Genomic DNA, 22,053 nt, shown 5'->3' with positions numbered 1-22,053 from the left:
TAACCAATTTATTGAAGTTCTCTGAATAAGTCACATGTGCTATAGATAAAGGGGAACCAGTGGATATATTGTACTTAGATTTCCAAAAGGTATTTAATGAAGTGCTACACCAAAGGTTATCGCACAAAATAAGTTCATGGTGTAGAGGGTAACATTTTGGATAGAAGATTGATCAGCTAAAAGAATATAGAGAGTAGGCATAAATGCTTTTCTGATTGGCAAAATGTAATGAGTGGTATGTCATAGTAATCAGTGCTGGGGTCTCAACTTCTTACAATTTATAATAACTTGGATGGAGGGACAGAAGGTGCTAAATTTGCTGATGGTACCAGGTTAGATAGGAAAGTAAGATGTGAAGAGGACATAAGAAAGTCATAAAAGAACATAGATAGGTTACATGAGTGGGCAAAATCTGGGAAATGAAAATGTGAAATTGTCCATTTTGGCAAGAATAATAAAAAATAAGCTTTTTTTGCTAAATGGTAAGAGATTGCAGAGCTCTGAAGTGCAAAGGAATCTGGGTTCCCCAGTGCCTGAACCACAAAAGACTAGTATGTAAGTAATTAGGAAAGCTAATAGTTATCATTTATTGTTACGGGAATTGATAGGAGGCTATGCCTCAGCTTTACAGGACAAAGGTGAGACCACATCTGGAGTATTGTGTATAGTACGAGGAAAGATTGGACAGGTTGGACTTGTATCCACTAGTGTTTAGAAGAGGTTGGATAGATTCTTGAAAAGCCAGGGGGTGAAAGGTTACTGGTAGGCAGGAATGTGAGGTTGCAGTCATAATCAGATCAGTTATCATCTTATTGAATGGTGGAGCAGGTTTGAGGTGTCGAGTTGTCTCCTCCTGCCCCTAATTCATGTGTTTGTATGTTCATATTGTCCTGTCTGAGTCATGTCACTGTATTCTTGGTCCTGTCTGTCCTAGGTCAATAAGTTTATATTTTTGATCCTTTCAGGATAGATGGATGTTGCTGGCTAGGCCAGCATTTATTGCCAGTAAAGAAAGCCCTCGAGAAGGTGGTGGTGAACCACCTTCTTGAACCATTGTAATCCATGTAAGGAAGGTACACCGACAGTGCTGCTAGGAAGAGAATTCCATATGTAACTGGACATTATCCAGGTCTTGCTGCATTTGAACATGGACTGCTTTAGTATCTGATGAGTTGTGAACAGTGCCAAACATTGTGCAATCATCAGTGAACAGCCCCACTTCTGACCACATAATGGAAGGAAGGTCATCAATGATGCAGCTGAAAATGGTTAGGCCTAGGACACTACCTAGAGGGCGGGAAAGGAGGGAGAGGGCGGGAAAGTGGAACTGAGCCACAACAGATCAGCCATGATCTTATTGAATGGCGGGGCAGGCTCAAAGGGCTAGATGGCCTACTCCTGCTCCTATTTCTTATGTTCTTATGTTCTTACCTTGAGGAACTCCTGCAGCGATGTCCTGGGACTGAGATAATTGACCTCCAACCACACAACCATTTCCGTTTGTTCCAGGTATGACTACAACCAAGGAGAGTTTTCCCCGATTCCCATTAACGCAGTTTTGCTGTACTCGGTCAAATGCTGCTTTGATGCCAAGGGCAGTTACTCTCCCCACACCTCTGGCATTCAGATCTTTTGTCCATGAACCAAGGTTGTAATGAGGTCAGGACCTAAGTGACCTTGGCAGAGCCCAAACTGAGAATCCGTAACCAGGTTATTGCTGAGTAAGTGCCGCCTGATAGCACTGTTGATGACCCTTTTCATTGCTTTGCTGATGATTGAAAGAAGACTGATGGGGTGATAATTGGCTGGGTTTGGTTTGTCCTGCTTTTTATAGACAGGACATATCTCTGCAATACTGGAACAGCTTGGCTAGGAGTATGGCAAGTTCTGGTGCAGAAGTCTTCAATACTATTGTTAGAATATGGTCAGGGCCCATTGCCTTCGGCTCTTTCCTGATATCACGTGGAGTGAATTGAATTGGCTGAAGACTGACATCTGTGATGCTGGGATCCCTGGAGGAGTCTGAAATGGATTATCTACTCGGCATTTCTGGCTGAAGGTTGTTGTGAATGCATCAGCCTCATCTTTTGCAGTGATGTGCTGGGCTCCTCCATCATTGAGAATAGGGATATTTGTGAAGCCTCCTCCTCCAGCGAGTTGTTGAATTGTACACCAGCATCTGTGGCTGAATGTGGCAGCACTGCAGAACTTAGATTTTATCTGTTGGTTGTCAGATCACTTACCTCTGTCAATTATTTACTGATAATGCTGTTTGACACTCAAATAGTCCTGTTTGTAGTTTCATCAGGTTGACACCTCATTTTTAGTTATCCTGGGTGTTCCTTCTGGCATGCCCTGCTGCACACTACATTGAACCAGGGTTGATCCCTGGCTTGGTGGCAATGGTAGAATGAACATTAGAGCATAAGAATTAGGAGCAGGAGTAGGCCATTTGGTCCCTTGAGCCTGTTCCGCCATTCAATAAGATCATGGCTGATCTTTTCGTGGACTCAGCTCCATAATCCTTAATTCCTTTACTGTTCAAAATTTATCCATCCTTGCCTTAAAAACATTCAATGAGGTAGCCTCACTGCTCCACAGATTCAAAATCCTTTGGGTGAAGAAATTCTCTCTCAATTCACTCCTAAATCTGTTCCCCCTTGTTTTGAAGCTATGCCCCCAGTTCTAGTTTCACCCGCCAGTGGAAACAATCTCCCTGTTTCTATCTTATCTATTCCCTTCGTAATCTTATGTCTCTATGAGACCTTCCCTCATTCTTCTGAATTCCAGTGAGTATAGCCCCAGTCTACTCAATCATGCCTCATAAGCCAACTGTCTCTACCCTAGAACCACCTAGTGAATCTCCTCTGCACCCCTCCAGTGCCAGTATATCCTTTCTCAAGTAAGGAGATCAAAACTGTACACAGGACTCCAGATGTGGTCTCACCAGCTGTAACATAACCTCCCTGTTTTTAAGCTCCATCCCTCTAGCAATGAAGGACAAAATTCCATTTGCCTTCTTAATTACCTGCTGCGCCTGCAAACCAACTTTTTGTGATTTGTGCACAAGGACGCATGGGTGTCTCTGCACAGCAGCATGCTGCAATTTTTTACCATTTAAATTATAGTCCATTTTGCTGTTATTCCTACCAAAATGGATAACCTCTCATTTATCAACATTGTACTCCATCTGCCAGACCATTGTCCACTCACTTAGACTACCTATATCCATTTGCAGACCTTTCAGCGTCCTCTGCACACTTTGCTCTGACACTCATCTTAGTGTCACCTATGATTTTTGACACAGTACACTTGGTCCCCAACTCCAAATCATAGAACATAGAACACTACAGTACAAACAGGCCCTTCGGCCCACAAGTTGCACCAATCATGTCCATACCTATCAGGCCTATCTATAACTCTCAATCCAATTAAATCCCACATATTCATCCAGAAGTCTCTTAAAAGACCCCAGCGAGTTCGCCTCTACCACCACCGACAGCAGCCGATTCCACTCACTCACCGCCCTCTGAGTGAAAAACTTACCACTAACATCTCCTCTGTACCTGCCCCCCAGCACCTTAAACACATGTCCTCTTGTAGCTACCACTTCAATCCTAGGAAATAGCCTCTGAGAATCCACCCTATCTATACCTCTCAACATTTTATAAACCTCTATCAGGTCACCTCTCAATCTTCGTCTCTCCAGGGAGAAGAGACATAGCTCCCTCAGCCTATCTTCATAAGGCATGCCTCCCATTCCGGGCAACATCCTTGTAAATCTCCTCTGCGCTCTTTCAATAGCTTCCACATCCTTCCTGTAGTGAGGCGACCAGAACTGCGCACAGTACTCCAAGTGGGGTCTGACAAGGGTCTTATAAAGTTGCAGCATTACCTCCTGACTCCTAACTCAATCCCTCGATTAATGAAGGCTAGCACACCATATGCCTTCTTGACCACATCCTCCACCTGTGAAGCCGATTTAAGAGTCCTATGGACCCCAAGGTCCTTCTGCTCCTCAACACTGCGAAGAGTCCTACCCTTGATATTGTACTCCTTCATCCCATTGGACCTGCCAAAATGGACCACTACATTATGCCTTATGAAGATAGGCTGAGGGAGCTATGTCTCTTCTCCCTGGAGAGACGAAGATTGAGAGGTGACCTGATAGAGGTTTATAAAATGTTGAGAGGTATAGATAGGGTGGATTCTCAGAGGCTATTTCCTAGGATTGAAGTGGTAGCTACAAGAGGACATGTGTTTAAGGTGCGAATGGGATGCTGGCCTTCATAGCGAAGGGGATTGAATATAAAAGTAGGGAGGTCTTGCTGCAGCTGTATAGGGCATTGGTGAGGCCGCAACTGGAGTACTGTGTGCATTTTTGGGCGCCGCACCTGCGCAAAGATATTTTGGCCTTGGAGGGAGTGCAGAGGAGGTTTACTAGGCTGATACCGGAGTTGAGGGGGTTGAGCTATGAGGAGAGGCTGAATAAACTGGGCTTGCACTCGTTAGAGTTTAGAAGAATGAGAGGAGATCTCATTGAGACGTATAAGATGATGAATGGGATGGATAGGATAGAGGTGGAAAGACTCTTCCTGCTCAAAAAAGACAATAGGACTAGGGGGCACAGCCTCAAGATAAAAGGGGGGCGGTTTAGAACGGAGTTGAGGAGGAACTTCTTCACTCAAAGGGTGGTGAATCTCTGTAATTCTCTGCCCGTTGAAGTGGTGGAGGCTGCCTCGCTAAATATTTTTAAGATGCGGGTTGATGGGTTTTTGATGGGAGAGGGGATTAAGGGTTATGGGGAGAGGGCGGGAAAGTGGAACTGAGCAGCAACAGATCAGCCATGATCTTATTGAATGGTGGGGCAGGCTCGAAGGGCTGGATGGCCTACTCCTGCTCCTATTTCTTATGTTCTTATGTTCTTACACATTTATCCGCGTTGAAGTCCATCTGCCACTTCTCTGCCCAGTCTTGCATCCTATCTATGTCTCGCTGCAACTTCTGACATCCCTCCAGACGATCCACAACACCACCAACCTTCGTGTCGTCGGCAAACTTACTAACCCATCCCTCCACTTCCTTATCCAGGTCATTTATGAAAATGACAAACAGCAAGGGTGCCAGAACAGATCCCTGGGGCACCCCACTGGTGACTGACCTCCATGCAGAAAAAGACACATCCACAACCACCCTCTGCCTTCTGCAGGCAATGCAGTTCTGGATCCACAAGGCCAAAGCCCCTTGGATCCCATGCCCTCTCATCTTCTCAAGAAGTCTTGCATGGGGGACCTTATCAAACGCCTTGCTGAAGTCCATGTAAACCATATCCACCGCCCTTTTCTTGTCAATGTATTCAGTCACATTGTCAAAGAACTCATCGAGGCTTGTAAGGCATGACCTGCCAACGACAAAGCCGTGCTGACTATTTCTGACCATACTAAACTTCTCTAAATGTTCATAAATCCTGTCCCTCAGTATCCTCTCCGTCAACTTACCAACCACTGAGGTCAGACTCACCGGTGAGTAATTTCCCGGGCTGTCTCTGTTCCCTTTCTTGAATCATCTATATAAGCTATTGCGGTCCCAACACTCCTCTCTGAGGCACACCACTAGTCACTGATCGCCAAGCACAAAAACACCAATTTATTGCCATTTTTTGCTTTCTGTTAGTTAAACCTTTATCCATGTTAATACATTACCCGTAACACTATGCACCTTTATCTTATGCAACAGACTTTGGCGAGGCACCTTGTCAAATACCTTCTGGAAATTCAGATACACCACATGATCAGGATCTCCAGTCTTCACCATGTACATAATGTTCTCAAAGAATTCCACAACATTAGACAAATATGACCTGCCCTTCATGAATCCATGCTGTGTTTTCCCATTGGGACAATTTATATCCAGATGTCTCGCTATTTCTTCCTTGATGATAGATTCAAGCATTTTCCCTAGGACAGAAGTTAAGCTAACCAGCCTATAATTACCCGCGTTTTGTCTACCTCCTTTTTTAAACAGTGGCATCACATTTGATGTTTTCCAATGTGCGGGAACCATCCCAGAGTCCAGCAAATGTTGGTAAATAATCACTAGTAAATTTGCTCTTTCCCCCACTTTTAGTACCTTGGGATGCATTCCATCAGGGCTGTTGGGCGATATGCCGAACCATGAAGTTACAGATTGTTGTTCTATACAATTCTGCTGCTGCTGATGGCTTGCAGTATCTATGGAAACCCAGTTTTGAGTTGTGAGATCTGTTCCAAATCTATCCCACTTAGCACAGTGGTAGTGCCACACAACACAGTCATGTCTGTCCTGAATCACTGTGTTTCTGGTCCTGACATCTCAGTCAATTTATTCCTGCTGTGGCCAGTCACACTTCAGTGTGACCCCGTTTGTCTTGGATTAGTGTGACCTTGGTCCTATTTGTCCCAGGTCACTGTGCAATGTGCATGTCTCTGGCCCGGATCAGGTGTCCTTGGTACACTTTGTCTGTCGTGGGTCAACCAATAACTCAAATCAGCACCTTATTCAAAGAGAAACTATTTTTAGACTACTGAATCATTCAGTAAAGAGATCAATTGGAGACAAAGCCTTATGTAGCCTGGCTTCTGAACATACCCTTCTATATTTGATACCTTACTCAGTATGGGGAGCAAACGATAAATCCATCTCCTGGAAGAGATGAAATCTCGTTGCTAATGTCTGTGCCGAGCTTCTAGCCATTTCTGTCTGGAGCTGTGAGATTTACTAACAGGCCTGGGATTAAGGGCACTGTTCACACTGTGTACCGACAATCAGCTCACTGGCACCGAATCCTACACTCCTCATGCGGCCTGCTCTGTCTACAAACAATGTACAACACAAAACCAGCTCAAGAATAGATGAGAAAATCATACTTATCTGTGTGAATGGTGTCAGCCTGTTGTCTCCTGCGAGAAGACTCTGTTTCCAGAGGGCTGTGTACTCACACAGCTCAAAGACTGAACAGCAGGAACTGTTTCTCAGTACCAATCACCAGATGGTGTCACTCGCTGACCCTGCAGTCTTGGCTGCACTTACACTAACCTTCAGTTATCCAGTGACCTGTGACCTGCCTCCCCTCCCCTCTCGCACACTGGAACCAATGACATGCCTCCATCCTTGTTTTTTTTTGGGTAAACAGCATAGGGGTCACTGAGAGTCCTGTGTTACACACACTGTACCATCAAACTGAGAGGCTGGGAACATAAAGACTGAAGAAAGAGAGGGTTTGTTCTCTGAAGTGCTCAGAGTAACTTGATAAAAATAGGTTATAAGCTGGGGATTACTTCGGTATGGTGTTCTCTTGAATATCAAAATTTGGTCTAAATGTGTAACTGAAGGCTGAATGCTGAATATTTAACTCACGTGACCGCCATCATGTGAATGCCAACCTCAGTCTTCCCATTGATGAAGCCATGCATCCTGTACTATCCCTCACCAATCAGATTCTTTGTTAAACTATTGAATGATTCTTGAATCTCAGCCAATAGCCCCTTCATCTCATCTCAAATACCCACAATACCATTGGCCTGACCTGAACTGAAGTTAAGCTAACCCGGCCTATAGTTACCCACCTTTTGTCTACTTGAGACTTCTTTTGTCCCAGGTCAAGTAACTGTACACAGTCAGCCCTATCCTGTACACAATGAGACCTACCTGTACATGGCTGGTCCTGTTTGTACATTCTACCCATGTCTCTATCCTGTGCACTCAGGGACTCGGCAACTTCCCTGTGCTCTGTGTTCCCTATGTTCCTGTGGATATCAGAGTGAGTTGTGAATTCCCCAGTACTGTTCAGTAATGATGTGGAGATGCTGGCGTTGGACTGGGGTAAACACAATAAGAAGTCTTACAACACCAGGTTAAAGTCCAACAGGTTTATTTAGTAGCACAAGCCACTAGCTTTCAGAGAGCTGCTCCTTCATCAGGTAAGTGGGAGTTCTGTTCACAAACAGAGCATATAAAGAAACAATCTCAATTTACAAAATAATTATTGGAATGCGAGTCTTTATAGGTAATCAAGTCTTAAAGGTACAGATAATGTGACTGGAGAGAGGGTTAAGCACAGGTTAAAGAGATGTGTATTGTACACATTATTATGTACATTATTATACACATCTCTTTAACCTGTGCTTAACCCTCTCTCCACTCATATTGTCTGTACCTTTAAGACTTGATTACCTGTAAAGACTCGCATTCCACCATTATTTTGTAAATTGAGTTTGTGTCTTTATATGCCCTGTTTGTGAACAGAACTCCCACTTACCTGATGAAGAAGCAGCGCTCTGAAAGCTAGCGGCTTGTGCTACCAAATAAACCTGTTGGACTTTAACCTGGTGTTGTGAGACTCCTCACTCACTTCAGTAATCTAAGTGAGGAGACTCAGTTGATGGTGAATACCCTCTCCCTCACCCCACCATGGATTTCTAAGTTAGTCCTGTAGTATTGAGAAATCTGGGATTCAGGGAAGCTCAGTTCCTGTCTTCCCAGCACTGAGCAGCCTGATGTGATATGGCTTTAATCCAGGGGTTCCTGGCTCCAGCCCAGTGCATGTTTGGACTGAGTACAAAATGACAATCTTCTCTTTGACACAGCCTGTGGGAGATTCTCAAAGCCTTTCAAATCAGACCTAATTAAAAGACATTTAGCAATTACTCTGAAAATAGGAAGTCTTGGGAGATGCAAACCAATAACTTACGCAATAGGAGGCTATTGCGCTATGTCTGACCTTCAAATCCCAACGGGTTTACTCCTTACTGATTACTAATTATCTTCTTCATTTGCTGGAGTACTGTCCCACGGTTTCTGGGGTACAGTCCACTGTTACTGGAGTACAGTCCCACCGTTACTGGAGTACAGTCCCACCGTTACTGGAGTACAATACCCCCAATTCTGAAGTACAGTCCCACTATTACTGGAGTACAGTCCCACTGATTCTGGAGTACAGTCCCACCGTTACTGGAATACAGTTGCACCGTTACTGGAGTACAGTCGCACTGTTACTGGAGTACAGTCCCATGGTCACTGGGGTACAATCCCACCGTTACTGGAGTACAGTCCCACCGTTACTGGAGTACAGTCCCATGGTCACTGGGGTACAATCCCACCGTTACTGGAGTACAGTCCCACCGTTACTGGAGTACAGTCCCATGGTCACTGGGGTACAATCCCACCGTTACTGGAGTACAGTCCCACCGTTACTGGAGTACAGTCCCATGGTCACTGGGGTACAATCCCACCGTTACTGGAGTACAGTCCCATGGTCACTGGGGTACAATCCCACCGTTACTGGAGCACAGTCCCACTGTTACTGGAATACAGCCCCATCATTACCAGGGTACGGTCCCACCATTACTGGGGTACAGTCCCACCATTACCGGTATACAGGCCCACCATTACCATGGTATAGTCCCACCAATACTGGGGTACTGCTGTACTGTTTATAGGTAAGCTCCACACCATCTCTCCCATTACCACTTAGCACAGGGAGCATCAGAAATTCTGATCTTACTTAATCTTTAAACTATTGAATCAATTCCTTTTGTAGAAGTCAGCAAATCTTGTTCATAATAGAGGTATATATTTACAGTAGGAGAGTTATAATCTAACCACAAGAGGGCAAAATAGCCTTTAAATATATACTACTTGGTTTCTTCCCACTTTAGGAGTTCTAATTCTGCTTCATAGAAACTTCAAACCAATTTTTCTTGCAAACGTATTTTCTTTCAGGAAGTCTGTAGTTTTAATCCTCTATTTAAGCACCATTGCCCTGCTCATATCTGAGGGACAGATTAACTGTCAAACAACAGCTAAATGGGTTGAAGAGATTGAACTATTTGAAATTTGGGATCTACCTGACAGTTTTTGGGTTTACTGAACCAGTTTCTTGTTCTGGACTTGCCTGATTGGCACTAATCAAATACCCACAAGTTTAATTTGAATGGTGATTAGATACAATTAGGTTCAAACATGGACAAAAGAGCTGAACTTCAAAGGTGAGGTGAAATTCAGCCCTTGACATCGAGGCTGCATTCGACTGAATGTGGCATCAATGTGGCAAAACTGATTCAATGAGAATCAGGGGAAAAGCTTTCCACCTGGCACCTAGAAATTGGCTGTGTTTGGGGAGGTCAATCATCTCAGCTCCAGGACATTTTTGTAGGAGTCCTTCAGGGTAGTGTCCTAGTGTCCTAGGCTCAATGTTTTTCAGCTGCTTCATCAATTACCTTCCCTTCAACCTAACGTCAAAAATGGGGATGGTTGCTGGCGATTGCACAATATTCAGCACTATTCACAACTCCTCAGATACTGAAGTAGTCCATGTCCAAATGCAGCAAGACCTGGACAATATCCAGGCTTTGGCTGACAAGTGACAAGTAGCATTTATGTTACACAAATGCCAGGCAATGACCATTACTAATGAGAAACTAGTCACCGCCCTTTGATATTCAATGGTGTTACTATCACTGAATCCCCCACTGTCAACATCCTTGGGGTTACCATTGATCAGAAACTCAGCTGGACTCACCACATAAACACATTGGCTACAAGAGCAGGTCAGAGGTTAGAAGTTCTGTAGTGAATAACTCATCTCCTAATTCCCCAAACCCTGTCCACCATCTGCGAGGCACAAGTCAGGAATGTGATAGAATAATCCCCGCTTGCCTGTATGGGTGCAGCTCCAACAACACTCTAGAAACTCAACACCATCCAGGACAAAGTAGCTTGAATGGCACCCCATCCACAAATATCCATTTCCTCCACCACCGAGACTGAGTAGCAGCAGTGTATATTATCTATAAGATGCATTGCAGCAATTCACCAAAGGTCCTTAGACAGCACCTTCCAAACCCATGACAACTTCCATCTAGAAGGACAAGGGCAGCAGATACATGGGAACACCACCAGCTGGAAACTCCCCTCCAAGTCATTCACTGTCCTGACTTGGAAATATATCGCCATTCCTCACCTCGTCCACATCCCTTGTCTTGTCCACATCACTTACCTCACCCACATCTCTCACCTCTCACATCGCCCATACTCCTCACCTCATTCACACCCCTCACCTCACCCACATCTCTCACCTCGCCCACATCCCTCACCTTGCCCACATCCCTCACCTTGCCCACATCCCTCACCTTGCCCACATCCCTCACCTTGCCCACATCCCTCACCTCGCCCACATTCCTCACCTCGCCCACGTCCCTCACCTTGCCCACATCCCTCCACTCACCCACATCCCTCACCTCGCCCACATCCTTCACTTTACCCCCATCCGTCACCTCACCCAGTCTCCTCACCTCCTTCACCTCACCCACCTCCCTCCACTCACCCACATCCCTCCACTCGCCCACATCCCTCCACTCGCCCACATCCCTCACCTCGCCCACATCCCACACCTCGCCCACATCCCACACCTCGCCCACATCCCTCCACTCACCCACCTCCCTCATCTCACCCACATCCCTCCACTCACCCACATCCCTCACCTCACCCACATCCCTCACCTCACCCAGACCCCTCACCACACCTACATCTTTCACCTTGTCCACACTGCCCACGTCACTGACCTTGTCCAGCCCACTCACCTTGCCAATGTCACCCAGCTTACACTCTTCACCTTCCTGTCCTTCTCTGTTCTTACGACTGCTTACCCAATCTCAGGTTCAGCCTCCATTCCTCATCCAGACCTGGGATGAGGGGCAGTGCCTGAGTAAGCTGTTGATGGTCAGGCACCCTCTAGGTATCCTACAGGGGGAAGTAGCACACTTACATTTGTTGAGTGAATTTCCACAGAGAATCTCCAGAATAAATGTTGCTTCAATGTTGGTGAAATTCAGGGAGATTCTCCCAGTGTGTTTGTGAAATCCTCTCAGCACAGCTCTAGCAACAAGTGAAGCTGAAATAATGAGTATGTCTTTAAGTAGTGTTTGAATTCCACATTTAGACCCAATTAGCTGCTCGCTGTTAGGAGAGGCTGTCAGTGAAAACGTCACCAAGCTGTCACACAGCCTCTTTAATGAGCATTTGTAATCAACTCATTAACGACTCACTGCACAGGCCTCTAGTCCTCCTACACAACAGCACCTTACAAAACACACTGGTTTAATCCAGACTTCAAGTTTGTCCCGTCTTCACATCCCTAGTGCCAGAAGTATTCAGAGAAGATCATTCCACGCAAATATCTGTCCATTCAAATTGTCACTTAGATATGGTTGTAGATAGAGGAGAGTTTGTATGGATTACTGTATAATGTTAACTGTAGACCGGGTTTTTCTACAACCTCAGAGCTCAAAAGGACTTCGAGTGATATTGACAGGAGTATTTCTGGATGAAAGGAAGCATATTGTAGGCCTTTCAGAGCAGACACAGCCCAATGATATCAGCCTGAAGTCACATTCATATGCCTGTAATCTATATTGCACAGTTATAAAGCAAATCCATTTGTAAATGATTATCAGAGGCACATGTCCTGCTCACAGTTTCAGATCAGGTGATTCAGACAGCATCACAGGAGAAACCCTGTCCTGTCCTGTTCTTTCCCATAACCTGTAGGGTTTGGTAGGGTAGTAGGATGGGAATAGGACACCTGAGGAGATATGTTATCTATGGCTTTTGCCCAGTACTGTTTTAGAGTCAGTGTTGTCACGGCACAGAAGGCCATTCAGCTTATTAAATTAGTGCTGATTCTGTACAGAGCCATCCAGTCAATCCCAGTGCCCCACTTGATCCCTCTAATCTTGCAACTTTATTACTTACAAGCACCTATCCAATTTCCTTTTGAAATCATTTATCATCTCCAATTCCACCCCCTTCGTGGGCAGCGAGTTCCAGCTCATTACCACTCGCCCCGTTCAGTGTGGCACGGTAGCACAGTGGTTAGCGCTGCTGCTTCACAGCTCCAGGGTCCTGGGTTCGATTCCTGGCTTGGGTCACTGTCTGTGTGGAGTTTACGCATTCTCCTCATGTCTGCGGGTTTCCTCCGGGTGCTCTGGTTTCCTCCCACAGTCCAAAGATGTGTGGGTTAGGTTGATTGGCTATGCTAAAATTGCCCCTTAGTGTCCAGGGATGCGTAGGTTAGAGGGATTAGTGGGTAAAATATGTAGGGATATGGGAGCAGGGCCTGGGTGGGATTGTGGTCGGTGCAGACCCGATGGGCTGAAGGGCCTGTTTCTGCACTGTAGGGTTCTATGATTCTATGTAAAAATGTTCTTCCTCACACCCCCTCATTCCTGTACCATCAGTCAATGGGAACAGTTTTCTCTTTGTCTAACTAATCTAAACCCATCCTCATTTTTTACAGCACTATGGGGAGATTTTGGCAGAATGGTAATGTCACTGGACTAATAATCCAGAGGCCCTTGCTAATGCTGTGGGGGACATAGATACAAATCCCACCATGCCAGCTGGTGGAATTTAAAATCAATTAATGATAAGCTGGTTTCAGTGATGGTGACCATGACAACAATCATTAATCATCATAAAAACCCATCTGGTTCATCAATGTTCTTTAGGTCCTGGTGACTCCACATCCCCCAGAAATGTGACTGAATCTTAACTGGCCCTCTGGAATGAGCAATGGCAAACCACTTTGATCAAACAATGGGTGGGCAACAGATACTGGCTTTGCTGGCAACCCCCAATATAGTAAAAAGTCTGACAACGCCAGGTTTTAGTCCAACCTATTTATTTGATAATATTCTCACTAGCTTTCGAGGGGACAGCCTCTTCGTCAGGTGAATGGAGAGTTCACCTGACGAAGAGGCTGTCCCCTCGAAAGCTAGTGAGAATATTATCAAATAAATAGGTTGGACTAAAACCTGGTGTTGTCAGACTTTTTACTGTGTTTACGCCAGTCCAACGCCGGCATACCCACATCATAACCCCCAATATGCCAAGGGAAGAAAAAGTCACTTTATAATCCTTCAATGCCTTCCTCATCTCTGGGGATGATTGGGTAATTAAGGCAACTCCTTCAGCTATTTCCATCCCCAATCCTTTAGCAACCTGGGATGTGAGGGATCCAAACCAGGCAACTCACCCACAGCCTTTCCAGCAGCTCCTCTTATTTTCACCCCATCCATTACCCACCATTGCCACTTCTGCTGCATCTTCTCCCTAAGTAAACACTGAAACAAAATACTCATCCAATATTGGATAGGCTTGGGTTGTTTTCAATGGAGCAGAGAAGACTGAGGGGTGTCCTGATTGAGGTGTTCAAGATTATGAGGGAAAGGATGGATACGGAGTAGGTGTTCCTCTTAATTGAAGGGTCAGTTACGAGAGACGCAAGTTAAACATGAGGGGTGGAAGGTTTAGGGGGGATTTGAGGAAAAACTTTATTACCCAGAGGGTGATGACGGTCTGGAACGTGCTGCCTGAGAGACGGGTGGAAGTAGGATGCCTCACATCCTTTAAAAGTACCTGGATAAGTACTTGGCACATCATTACATTTAAGGCTATGGGCCAAGTGCTGGCAAGTAGGACTAGGTGGGCAGGTCAGGGCCTTTCATGCATAGGTGCAGACTCGATGGGCCAAAGAGCCTCTTCTGCACTGTAGGATTCTGTGATTTTGTGATTGAAGCCTTGTACCTCCAAGCACCTCTTGTTCCCAAGAGCTCACCCAACTCTTTTGACACATTCTTGTAGATTTTTGGATTCCCTTTGATGTTGACAGCCAATCTATTCTCATATTCTCCCTTTACCAGTTTCACTTCCTTCTTCACCTCCCCTCTCAACTATCTATGTTTCAGCTGGTTCTTGCCTGAAGAATTCACCTGACAATCATTTTGTTTCATCATATTGTCCATTTTTCTCGTTAAAGAAGCCCTGATTTTGCAACCATCACCTCACCTCCCAACCCACTGCTCTTCTCCTCCCCACACTCCCACTCCTCCCCCTGCTTTTTAGATGATTGAGCCTCTATTTATAATGCTTACAAAGAGAACAATGACTCAAGGACTTGATGGCAAATTAGCCAGTTATGTTGAAAACTGACTTAGTTTAAAACATAAAAAATGATAACCAATGGAAAAAGGCTCTCTCTGAAGAGTGATAACTAGTGGGGTATTGTAGGTATTTGTCCTCCCTGTTCTTAAATGATGAGGATGGGGTGGGGCAGGGGGTGATATTGTAGTATTTAATCATTAGTGATGGCATGCTCTGCGTTCTGTTGATTAGGATAAACTGGCTTGATGACATTCAAAAGGACTTCCTTTGATGATTCCCCAAACATATCCATGATTTATTAATCAGTCTTCTCTGATGTCACTATAACTGCTATGAGGTGTTTGAATGACAGTCCTGGCTGACATGCCCTTCCAATGGAAAAGGTTGATCCATATTTTTAAAAATGAATCTGCAATGTGACTCAAAAGATGCATAATCAGAAAATTGAAGACCGTTTGCAGGTCTCTCCCTTCATACAACAGTTCACTTGGTGGAATTTTCTTCTTTCCATTTTTGCTTTCATGCCATTCATTACCACACTTCGCAAATTCATCCTCACTTAATTGGAGAAGCAGACTCTCTGAGTCATGTACTTTAATCATCTGGGGTCTATTACTGGGTACCAACTCCATTCTCTGTTAACTTTAACTCCTTCATAACAACGATTGATCCTGCAAAGATACCGAATACTCCCATAGAATGGATGGGCTCAGTCAAAGTTACTGCAAGACAGTGTGTAAGGTAGTAAGTTCTTACTGCTTTGCAATTAAGAAAAAGTTCCCATTCTACCCTATTAACTTCTTTCCTGTTCCTCAAACATGTCAGATCATCCTGCAACAGTGTCTCAGGATCGCTGGTGCCACATCCAAGTGACCATCCCTCATGGTGAGCTTGGATCCAGACTGCTTAACATCAATTTGGCCACAGCAGCTAAGGCTGTGTGGGACGTACAGCAGCACATTTCTAGCAGAGATTGGCCACGGAACCACTTTTCCCGCCCTACGTTGCCCTCCAAGGATTGCTGCTACCAATTGTATTGAATTAACCCCTGCTGCATCCCTGGGTGAGTCAACAATCAGCACCGGCTGAAAGCAGCATTGATATGGCTCAGTAGCATTCCAGTCATTGTATTCATCTTTTTCATAATTGCACTGGATTATTTAACAAAAGATGACAATTGAGATTCCTTTACTGTGCCTACCCTTTGCAAATGAAAATTGGTGTCACCTCCATGATTGGGATGGATGATGGGACAGATCTGCAGTTGGGAAAGATGCAAGGAAATTGTTTTGGGATGAATGACCTGCATGGTTCAGTCAAAACAATCTTTCTTGTCTTGAAGGTACAACAACCCTCAGGAAGTTTAACATCATTCAAGCCAAAACCAGCTGTCTGATCAGCACCACACTAAATATCAATTCTCCTCGCTACCAGTCCCACAGTGCCAGTAATGCACTATCTACAAGGTGCATAATAGCAATCCCCAAGGTGGTTTTGACAGCACCTTTCAAACCTGTGACCTGTACCATCTAAAAGAACAAGGGCAGCAGATGCATGAGAACACCACCACCTGCAAGTTCCACATTAAGCCACACGCCATCCTGATTTACAATACATTGCTGTCCCTTCACTGTCACTGAGTTAAAATTCTGGACCTTTCCAAGTGCATTGTCTATGTGGAGAGAAGCTGTTCATTTATTTCTTTTCAAGGGCAACTGGGAATGGGCAATAAATGCTGACTTAGCCAGTGATGCTCACATCCTAAGGAGGAATTGAAAAAGGAATTCACCAAAATTGATTAAGATTGTTTAAAAGTCAATTTCAAACCAAGCTGCAGGATGAATCAGATTCTGGTATAAAGAACCAGTATCCCCATAACTCTGAAGCTCGTAACAACACAAAACATATTCTCCAAGAAGCTTGTTTCTGTTGATGATGTGAAACAATCTTTTGTTGTTGAGATGGTTTTGGTTAAACAACCTTTTGTTCTTGAGATATGCAAAGAAGTTCTCTATATGGGAATCCCCCCCTTTTCCATTGGGGATTTAGCATGGGGGGTTGTCACATATAACGGTCCAATGCAACAAAAGATAAATTCACCGACTCCCCGGCTGCATTTTTTTTGCGGCCTTGAGCCTGTTTTCTGCATCTATGATGAATGCGTGAGGTTGCAGCCATTTTTTTTGAAGGGACCACTTCTCAACTTTTGTTTACACTTTGTTGTGGGAGATTTACCACTTCGGAGTCAGACTTGGAGGTTCAACAAAACAGTTTTATTTTGGACAAAGCTTTGGGGGAAAGCACTGGTACTCCGCAGTACTTAGCAGCTACCTTCTCAACAACACAATGGTAGTTGAGCATCTTTATACCTTTTAGACAATAGATAGTACAGACATTAGCTGTTAACACTCGTTACAAGTTGAGTAGACAGTTAACATCGTTACAAGCAGACAGGTACAGATATGGACAGTTAACACATCATTGTTCATAGAATGGATACAGTCATGCAGTTATATCCTCTATCAATGACTGGTTTTGATATATACATTTATGTATTTATGTCCCCATCAGTGGCTGATCTCTTCACATTTATGCATTTATTACTGAGTGAAGTCTATAAAATAATGAGGGGCATAGATCAGCTAGATACACAATGTCTTTTCCCAAAGGTAGGGGAGTCTAAAACTAGAGGGCATAGGTTTAAAGCGAGAGGGGAGAGATACAAAAGTGCCCAGACGGGCTATTTTTTCACACGGGGGTGGTGAGTGTCTAGAACAAGCTGCCTGAGGTAGTAGTAGAAGTGGGTACAATTTTATCTTTTAATCTTTTATCTTTTAAAAAGCATTTAGACAGTTATGTCTCCATCAATGGCTGATCTTATTATCAAACTCATTGTTCTGGGTCTGCTCTTACCTCAAGCCTTAAAGTTACCCAGGTCTGACCAGTTTCCTGCAGCAATTCAGATACTGCAAGTTTTAACTCTTTGTGTAGGCAAAGCCAGTGCCTTTTAATGCCTTTTAATGTTCCTTTAGTGCCTTTTAATGTTCCTTCCCAGAGTCCATTTTGTGTGCCAGGTAACCATTTTGTGTCCATGACTTTAATTTCACCATAACAATTTCAAACCCATGCTTCAGATCTTTGGCCACCTCATGAGGAGGAGAGGGCCTCATCGATAGCCTGCCTCTGGGCCTGGCCAACAACAGGACATTGTTGGGGTGGTTCAACCCAACCACCTGTCTCTCTTCCACGACTACATTTGCACCCGTATCCCTGGAGAAACACTATTCATTAGCGCACTTGAGGCCTTCTGCAACCAGTGGGCACTGCAGGGCACTGGATCATTGTCAGCTCCCAAAACAATATTTCGGTTTAAATTCACCACTTTGTTTCAGTTACGGTTCTCCTTTAGGGGGGAGGTTAATTGCCTAATTTGTTCATTTGTTTCTTGTTTACACAAAAGATAGGATGTAACAGGATGTGTAATGCTGCAAGAGTATGTTCTGGGGGAGCTCTGTTTAAATTTATTTGAAAAATTGTTGACCCTGATCTGCCAAACAACAACTGAGAAATTGGGCCACAAGTTAGATAAAGGGAAGGATTTTTAACAGCTCGCACTTTTCCTTATGTGACCATGGGGTGAATGTTGGGCGTGTCCCAAAACGCAGCTGACCAGACACTTCCATAAAGGGAAGAAAGTGTGACTGGTAAGGTACTTTGCGGCAGTCCCATACATCTTACTAGGGTGGACCTGGGTTAGCAGAAATAGAAAGCTGTTTATTTGTTTTGATGTGTTGTGTGTCTCTAGAACAGAGGATAATGGCCAACACCTCAAAAAGGTGAGACAAGCCAGCATTAATCAATAATCCCATCAATATTGGAGACAATTGGCCCCAAGCTTGCAGTCCTAATAGTAACAGGCGCTGAGACAGTTTCATGTCCCTGCCCCCAACACATCTGGTCCAACCCTTCTGTCTCTCTTGGTTCTTTAGTACTGCCGTGTTGGTGGGAGAGGGTGAATCATAGAATCTCTACAGAAGGAGGCTATTTGGCCCATTGTTTCTGCACTAACCATCTGACAGAACATCTTACACAGGCCCTACCCCTGTAAACCCATGCATTTACCATGGCTAAACCCCGAACCTACGCATCTTGGAACACCTCAGAGGCTAAATTGCATGACCAATCAATCAAACCTACACATCTTTGGACTGTGGGAGGCAACTGGAGGACCTGGAGGGAAATCCATGCAGAAACAGGAGACTGTGCCAACTCCATAGGCCGCTATTGAACCAGGCACCATGAGGCAACAATACTAACTATTTTGCCACCATGCTGGTGGATTGGATCATGCCAAGATGGGGATGTTAGGATTGAAATTAGATTAAAGAAAACATTTAAAATCACTTAAAACCCTTAACTGTCATTGAAGGCAGCTTGAGGGGGTGTGTCTTCACCTTGTGACATTAAAGGAGTGGTTTTGCTGAAATTGCGCCTTGCCAGTAAATCTCCTAATTCATGCCAATGGATTCATGCTGCAGCTGGGCGAACAAGTACCCATTGCAGCCTATGAAAAAGGTGGGAACATAGCTTCAAATGCAGCCAGAGAGGTATATCTCTACTGGGGAACTGGCTGCAGGCCTGAGCCTATATGTTTTAGTTTTGCTGCCAGTGAAACCTCCCAATTGATCGAATTATCCATTCCCAACCCAGCTGTAATACTATATAGAATACTGGCCTGTAAACCCTTTCTTGTTCCCTGCCATTGCATCTGGGTACAAAATGCAATCAGTATGGTATCACAGTTTGCAAATTACCTACACCTGGTGTTTTGAACCTTTTTTCTAAGACCTTCCCTCTCCATTACTAAAATAAATCACCCTCTGTATGCCCCTTTGTTTCTGTATAGACAGATCAGTTATATGTTGTGAAGTTGAGTTGGTGAACTTGGAATATGATGTTGATAAAGAGGTAAAGTTGTAAAAAGGTCTAGAGAGAAAAAACATTGTGTGGGCCCTTTAAAAGCTGATATGCTTGTTTCACTACTTGGGGGTTTAAAATACAAAGTACATGCAAAGTCCAACAAATGAAACATTTGTATTAAAAGGTCAAGTCTTGACAAGGCAGCCTATTGTTTGAATTTTGCCCAATCAGTTTAAAGTTGGCTCTCAGCAACCAAGAACCTATAATATTTGAATTTGATGATATTGAAAAAATCAGACCAATCCTATTTTAGGAAAATTGATAGGTCATCACAGATATAAAAGAAGTGCAAGAGGCAAAAGCAGGAGATAGCAACTGCCACCTCTCAAGTCTTGAGACAGAGCAGCTCTCCACGCTGCCAGCTTTACATATCTCTTAAAAAAACACACCAGCTAACGGTACCAAATCAAAAAGAACTTACAGAGAAATCAACCGAGAAACTCCAGAAGGTTCCGAAAGACATAAAACCTGGTTGTATACCTTTGTTGAGAGTGACTAAATTCTATTATTACCTTTTTGATTAATGAATGGATATTGCAGTTATTTGAACAGCATTCCAGGAGAATCTTATTTTACTCAGTATGTTACTTGTTTAATTCAAGTTCCCTGTTAAATAAATAAATTGTGTTCATTTTAAAATGAGTGTCAGGTATTTCTGTTACCCACTAAACGTTACTGAAAAACATTGCACACATTCCTGCACACTTTTAATAGACTACGAGGCGAGGTATTCCTCTTTGGGGGATCTGGCGTCACGTCTCAAAAGGGGAACAACCTCTGCATTGTAACATATGCAATTAAACATATTTGTTCCTCTATTTCCTTGTTATAAAACAAAATGACACCAGTATTTTGTGTTTGGAAACGTTACCGATATTTGCAAGAAACCTGATGATTGGTGGTCAGAGGAAGGATGCACATCTAAATGCAAAGCACAAAATCTTTTTCTACCAATGGTTATTTCCAGAGGCATTGCTGCCTTGCCCTTGGACAGAACATGAAGGGTTCTTAGGAGTTTGAATGTGGCCAGTATTGTACCTATCCTCAATATCTGCCTGTTATCACGTGCCTGGTGCTCAAAAACTCCTGGCATACATCTACGTCATGTCACAAACCAGTGCACATTTTGAGTGGACAACTTACTGTTTATCGAAGACTAGGTTTGACTTTTGGCACCCCCGACCCCTCCTTTTCTATTTGGCTCAGGGGAGTTTTCCCCTTACATCGGGCCTGTTTACATTTAAGACTGTTTTGACATTTTAATTTCAAAATAAGTTTAATTTCACTTGAAGCTCATTCTCACAATATTTTCCTGGTACAGTCTTCTGTAGAAGATCTACTTGACCAATGATTAGCTTACAGCTAAGCAAAGACTGATTAGGGACAGTCAGTATGGTTTTGTGAGTGGAAAATCATGTCTCACAAATTTGATTGAGTGTTTTGAAGGGGTAACCAAGAAGGTAGATGAGGGCAGCACAGTTGATGTTGTCTACATGGACTTTAACAAGCCTTTGACAAGGTACCGCATGGTAGGTTGTTGCATAAGGTTAAATCTCACGGGATCAAGGGTGAGGCATCTAAATGGATACAGAATTAGCTTCTTGAGATGGCTATAGAGAGTTGTTTTTCAGACTGGAGGCCTGTGACCAGCGGTGTGCCTCAGGAATCAGTGCTGGGTCCACTGTTATTTGTCATTTATATTAATGATTTGGATGAGAATATAAGAGGCATGGTTAGTAAGTTTGCAGAGGACACCAAGACTGGTGATATAGTGGACAGTGAAGAAAGTTATCTCCAACTGTAACGGGATCTTGATCAGTTGGGCCAGTGGGCTGACGAATGGCAGATGGAGTTTAATTTAGACAAATGCGAGATGATGCATTTTGGTGGATTGAACCAGGGCAGGACTTACTAGTTAATGGTAGGGCATTGGGGAGAGTTACAGAAAAAAGAGATCTAGGGATACATGTTCATAGCTCCTTGAAAGTAGAGTCACAGGTGGACAGAGTGGTGAAGAAGGCATTCAGCATGCTTGGTTTCATCAGTCAGAATTTTAAATACAGGAGTTGGAACGTCTTGTTGAAGTTGTACAAG

At 44.0% G+C, this 22,053-nt stretch overlaps 1 protein-coding gene across 5 annotated transcripts in view; it reads right to left on the bottom strand.

Annotated features, from left to right (window-relative positions):
- pltp (phospholipid transfer protein) overlaps positions 1 to 22,053 on the bottom strand; it is a 114,167-nt gene that overhangs the window by 65,260 nt on the left and 26,854 nt on the right. Inside the window, exon 1 of one of the 5 annotated variants that reach the window (XM_080205110.1) lies at positions 11,804 to 11,943. The exons of 1 other annotated variant lie outside the window; for it this stretch is intronic. The gene's annotated coding sequence lies outside the window, so the exon portion shown is untranslated. Of the gene's footprint in view, positions 1 to 6,905; positions 7,108 to 11,803; positions 11,944 to 22,053 lie in introns of those variants that run through there. 3 more of the 5 variants (XM_080205113.1, XM_080205108.1, XM_080205109.1) reach the window with 3 other exon arrangements.

This window comes from Carcharhinus amblyrhynchos, chromosome 16, assembly GCF_965287045.1.
Source record: "Carcharhinus amblyrhynchos chromosome 16, sCarAmb.v2.hapA, whole genome shotgun sequence".
NCBI lineage: Eukaryota > Metazoa > Chordata > Chondrichthyes > Carcharhiniformes > Carcharhinidae > Carcharhinus > Carcharhinus amblyrhynchos.
This window is presented reverse-complemented; position numbering and strand designations above follow the sequence as displayed.